The following is a 6,419-nucleotide window of genomic DNA, read 5'->3' on the forward strand; positions in this document are numbered from 1 at the left end:
GAGCTGTGATTATGCACATGGCCACAAGGAGCTAATGCCTGGCTGGTTGAGTTAATTATGCTCTGGCTTGCTGCACACAGGTCATGTTTGACTAGCTTGTGAAAGGCAGCCTTGGCTGAGCTTGCTGCAACGCCGTGTGCAAAGATTAGCAGTGTTGAACACAGTCCGGTAAGCACAAGGGATGCCAATGGGTGGGAAGCATTTAAACTGGCAGGAAGAGCAGGTAGCCGAGTGCAGCGAGCAGTGTACACAAGGATCACAGGTTACATCTGGGATTTTGTGATGAATGCCTAATGAGAACGTTGATTATACGGGCAGAACTCTTCAAGCCATTGTAAATGTAGCTGAAAGAAGTGTGGCTGATAAGACACCGAGTAACAGCTCTCGTAAAGCTTTCCTTTGGCGTTGCAATATTTAAAGCCCAGAAAGATAATGGAGAGAAAACTGGACAATAAAATGAAAAGGGAACTGTCCTGCTTAGCTACTTTAAACAACAAAAACATAACCCTCGTGTCTATTTGTAAGCGGCAGGCAGCTCATGATGTGCCTGAACTACTGATTATCGGTGAAAAGTCCAAGACAGGATCTCCGGTAAAAGCAAGCAGTAACTTGCAGAAAGAAGAGAAACTTTTGCAGAGTTATTCCATGGGAATGCCAGAAGTCAATACAGTTGAAAGACAGGTCAGTGAGCTGGTGTGTGTGTGCTGGGAGGGAAGAGGTGTTTCCGAATGGCAGAATTTAAAACAAAGCATGTTGGATGCGGGTTGTATGTTAAAGGACGTTAAACCTACTTTATCTAAATTGTCTCAATCCCCAGCATGTGTGCTTGCTCGATAGCAAGCAGTACACAAATGCAAAGTCCTCTGGAGATCCTCTGAAAGTAGTCTTTGAAAGCAGATGTTAATGATGAGTTATGCTGTAGTAACTAATGAGCATTTTTTCAGCTCCACCTCTAATAATATAGAGTGGTGATTCTTAGTAAGGAAACATATTAGTATTTCTCCTTTTAAACTGCAATTGCTTGAGTAGTTTGACAGCAGCGCATGCCAGGTTCTTCTCTGGAATAATAGAAATTGCAGAAACATTAAAAGGACCTAATTGTAGGTAAGTGGTTTATTTATAACTACTAAGTGGATGCTAGTGAAAGTTCTTGATAATACATCTGTGGCAACATTTTATTATTTTTTTTATTCAGTGTTGTATGTAACTATGGTATTTTTGGAGATTAACTGTTGTGGAGAAGAGGCTTAGAAAGATCAATATTGATAAAAACATGATGAGGTTTATTATTTTAGAAAGAGTTTTTGCTATTTAAAAGGTATGTAAATTACAGTAATGTAGTTTGGATCAGTGAATATTGTGAATATTTAAGGAAAAGAAACTCTTAGAACAAATTTTCTGTCCTTTGAAACTGCGTATGCTTAGAATGGCTTAAATAATTAGTGTCAGACTGGAATGAAATAACAGCCAGGACAGATCAAATATACCTGAAGGCTTTTTCTGCCTTGAGTTACTTCTTATATTATAAATGTTTTCTAGAAAACAATCATGACATAAATGACTTTGTTCTAAAAAAGGATCTCTCTTGTGTATTCAGTTCACTGGGATATACGTGTTACTTGTACTGGAGCCGTGAAGAACATTACAAAGTGTTTTGCTTGAATTCTAAATTAGAAATAATCTGTTTACAAGAAGGCTTTCCCCTTTCCCACTAAACCAAGCATGGTTTACATAGCTCCCCTTAATTTAAAAGTACTTGTCAAGGTTTCTAAGATTTGTTAACTACCGTGTATGTAGGTATCATTTCAGTAAGACTAGCTGCAACTGCTTAAATCTTTCCCCATCGTCTGTACTGTTGGAGAAACCTGTTGCCAGATGGGGAATAGCAGTCCCTTGGCAGAAGCATTAGGGCAACTAACTTAGTATTTTGAAAGCAACAGCACCATAAAGGCTGTTTTAAACCAATATTTTAATTGAGTCTTGTTTTACAGGTGGGGAGGATGGGTTTTCCGTCATTTAAGACTCAGGAACTGTTTGAAAAATAACAAATTGTGTTGCGAGTAGTTACTGAAAATAGTAGCTACTGACATTTGCTAATCTTCGCTAAGCCTGGGGGAAGAGGAAGGGAAGAACAACCAGTTAAGATCTAATACATTTAAACAATATGTGCTAACAAGATGGATGGACAAGTTGCATTGAAATTTGTTAAGGAGGGTGAGGGTTGAATTTCTGCCCACTCGGAAGTGCTGCTGTTATAGGCATGAAATTGAAGACTTGCAACCTTTGATGTTCCTGAGGCTGCTCTGCCCTCATTTTGTTTTTCACTGGCTGCCTGTAACAAACTGGGAAAGCATCTGAAGCATTTAATTAATAGTATGTGGCTTTTCAGTTGTGTGTTACTGCCTGCCTGAATCCAAAGCCATGAATCAGCGGGTTGTGAAAGAACGAAGCAGGAAAGGTAAAACAGCGACACAGATAAGATAATTCCTCGGCAGTTGAGTGCTCGAAGGCGAGAGGGCGATAGCTGGTTTCAGCTTGTGGAGGTACAGGGAGAAGAGCAGCCCAAAACCTCTGGAGATACTGGGTGAGAGGTTCAGGGAGATACGCTATTCATGGGTGAACAGAGAGGGAGAGGCAGAGGGGAAGGTGCTGAATGGGACAGGCCCCGTTTCCTTGCCGGGTGACTGCCTGGCATCCTGGTGAGGAGTCTGGCGTATGAATTTCAGGATGTGAAAATTAGCATCCTTGCAGGCCAGGTGAAGGAGGGTGGGAGGGCAGTGCCAGCCCTGGGGGAGAGCCTTGCTGCAGCACCAGAGAGGAGCTGCGGCCGTGTGGGATCTTGGTGTGGGTGATGCTTGGGGAAGTGCAGGGTACAGCTGGCACGGCCTCAGCCTCGTGGTGCAGAGGCCAAGAGCTTTACACTGGCCTTTTGGCAGTGGCTGTATCTCTTGGGAGGGGGAGGTGGGGATGTGAGGGATAGCTTTCCTGGTGACAAGCCATCCCACGAGGTGACCATGGAGCACAGAGGTGGAGGGAGCATGGGGACCCGGCCAGGAACAGCTAGCGGCCAGGGCGCAAAGCTGAGGAGGGCACAAACCTTTTTCAATTTACAGCCATGGGGTTGCATCCATTGTCAGGACGCCAGTCACCATGTGCGCATATGGGAGGGCCTCACCCAGTGCTGTGGTTTCTTGTTCTTTGGGTTGTTTTTTCTCAGCTGAGTTGATTTTCTTACATTTATTCTGTATCCCCTCACTGCTGTGTTAAACCCTTGGCCTTTGCACTTCTGAATGGGAGTACCCAAAAGAAATAGCCCATTTTGGGGGACAGTGGGGCAGCCTGATGCTAGGCCTCTGAGGGCAGCCCTTGATGGAGTGGTTTTACCCCACCGGTTATACAGACCATGGACAACGACCACCTTGCACCCTGGACCAGCTGTAGAGCTCTGGATGCTGTAACGCCAAGAGCTGTGTGCCAAGCTAGGGCTCGAGTCTTAGCGCTCCCAATCCAGCAGTGTCTCTCTGCCCTGCTCCACCTCCATGCTTTCCCAAAAAGTTAGTCCAGCCCCAGGGCATATTCCTGTCTGATGATCTCCTTCCTGCTGGCTGGAGGCAGTCAGGATGGTGAGCAGGAGCCTCTGCCCCTTCCTGCTGTCCCAAAGTCCTGCTTTGCTCCAGGGCAGGCATGAGTGCTCTAGCTCCTGTCTGGGGCAGCAAGGGTTGTTATTTATACTGGTGGGTTTGCTGTGAAGTCCTCATACTGGGAGCTGGGCTTCAGTTGCCACATTCATGCACATCAACATTTTCAGTTGTTACTTGTCTTGGGTCCGGTTCAGAGCTGTCTCCTGTAGACGGGACTGCTTTTCATCGAGCTCTGGTGCTTCCTTTAAAGCTTCCCAGCTACTGCTGCTTCTGTGTCAATGGGTGTCTTCTTAATTTTCTTCTATTTTTTTTTCTGTATTGTTTAAATAAGCTTCATAACACTGCTTTCTGTAGGGATTCTTAGCTTTCAGACTAGATCCTCACTCTGCTGTGCATTTTGAGTTGCAACTTTTATGTGCAGAACAAGGAAGGGAAAGAATTGTCATAATTTCATGTTTTCATTATTTACATATTTTTTACATAGTCACTGTAAAAATATGCGTGAGACTGGTAGAGCAAACAGACTTGGTGTACACCTGCCCTTAAAAGTAATCAGGTCTCCTTCGGTGTGAGAGACAAAACAGTCGGTAACTGCGGCCAGTTCTTTCACACTCCTGCATGGATGTGGAGTCAGATGCATTTTCATTATTTCGTTGGGATTTCTCTCTAGGCAGAAGCAAGCAGGAGGGACAACACCTGGGAATCCCAGGCACCTTTTTTGGCATTTTTCGAGGTGGCTGCTTCTCTGATCCTCTTGCAAATGGTGTCTCTGAATTACTGTACAGCTTCATAGATGCCATTTTATGTGTGGGTGTTAGCTGGTATCAGGAAACCCTCTTCTGAGACCTAGCATGTGCCTGAGGAAAACTACAGGCACATTTCTCCATGCCCCATGTTTGTGTCCTTACGTGAACCTGCTGTTTTCCTCTGATCTAGTGTAGAAACACCCCTTCTCACAAATACACACATATATGTATTTATGCTCCTTCTTTTTTTTTGATGCTGTTAAACAATACTAAAGGCTTTGTAAATAGTGTGTTTGAACGTGTGCACATTTCTGGTTTTTGGGGGGAGATTCTTCAATGATTTGGCATTTGTGGCATTTTGTTGTTGTTGTTTTAAAGGGAAATAAAAATTTTATTTTTATATCCATGTCCCCTCTCTAATCTTTTCCTTGTCATTTAAAAATTTGTGTGCAAGGATTTTTCTCCTACAGACCATAAACATATGGTTTTGTCAAATAAATTTTTGCCAGTTCTTCTGAACATTGGGATAGCTTTTTATCCAAAATATAAAGCGGCGGACAAGTTTTGATGTTTCTGTAGCTTACAATGCATTGAAATAGTAGAATCAGTCCTTGCTTTTATGTTTTTCAAAAGACTGGAGGACAAGAAATACCCTTTAATCTTTTTATACATTTAATTTGAATTGATTTTGTATCACTGGGTACCTAGGAAAACTGAGACGGTTGGTGAGCATGGGGGTGGAGGGTACGCAGTGGAGGACATAAGGCCTTGTGATTGTTCCTGGTTTTCATCTGCAAGTGGCTGCCAGAAATGCGGTGAAGGGGAGCAGGAGCGTGAACGATGTTCATCTCGCCTATCTTTCGTGCTCTGTTTTGCCAAAGGATGCAGAAGGCAAATGCCTTTGTCGTACGAGCCGAAGCAAATATACAGGGTGAGCTCCTGTAACTCGCACACAGATTTTCGCTTTACCGGCTGTTTGTGATAAGAAGAGCTGGCCACCGCCAGCAAAGTGTCCTTGGGGGGGCTCAGGAGAGGAGATATGGAAGAGGAGATAAGGGAAAATATTCAGATAACATTTCTAAAGGTAGGCATTACAATAAATGCAAGTTTGAGTTTCAGCAGTGTCTGAAATGTGGTGGGTGAGAGACTGTTTTCTTTTGTAGACTGGCTTCTTTTCCATATACGAGGCCAAATTATTATTTTAAAGTGTGGGAGAGCACAAACAGGAGGAAATAAGCATGTGGTCATATTTGTGTGCACTTGAACAGGGAACCACCTCTGCAGGGACCTTCCGTTAACTGTTTATATTTCGTTTTGAAAAAAGGGGCAGGCTGTGCATTTCCACGTACGTCGGGGATTTCAGTAACTTCTGGGAAGGAAAGTGTGAGGAGAGTGGTACATGCCCCGGGGTGCTGCCAGGCCTGTGGGAGGGGGAGGTAAAAGGCATGTCAGCACAAAAATATTCGATGACTCTTCTTTGCCAGCATCCCTGGAGCATAGCCTTGAGGCCGAATGGAGAGGGAGGGGGCATGGGAGGGAGAGCTCACAGTCCGTATAGCAAGGGGCTGCCCTGTAATGCTGAAGAGTTGAAGTTGCTCATTGCTTCTCCTGTTCTTGTAAATACAGTATGGAGAAGGCTGAAAGCAAATTTCTCATGTTAAATTTTTGCCGGTTTGGTCATGACCCCAGACCTCATTATTCCCAAGCTGTCTAAATGTGAAACAAAATGAAGTTAATGAATTTTAATACTGCATCAAATAAATTGGATGCAGTCTAGTGTTAATAAGCAGCCTAAATGCTTCTCATCCGTGCCATGGTACTGAGGAGGGAGTTTTCTTCTCGGTGGTAGGAACAAGATTTGTGGTACTGAGCCTTATCTGGTGACCCCCTCCCTGCAGTAATGCACAGAATTAGGTGCTTTATTGAATGGTGGAGAGCCCACGGCTTTGCAGGTGAGTGAATAAGTTTGTCGTAGTAGCTTGCATCTAGATATTTAGTAGTTAAAGCTGCCTTACGTCACAGACATGAATTT

The sequence above is a fragment of the Gavia stellata genome, chromosome 1 (genome assembly GCF_030936135.1).
Source record: "Gavia stellata isolate bGavSte3 chromosome 1, bGavSte3.hap2, whole genome shotgun sequence".
NCBI lineage: Eukaryota > Metazoa > Chordata > Aves > Gaviiformes > Gaviidae > Gavia > Gavia stellata.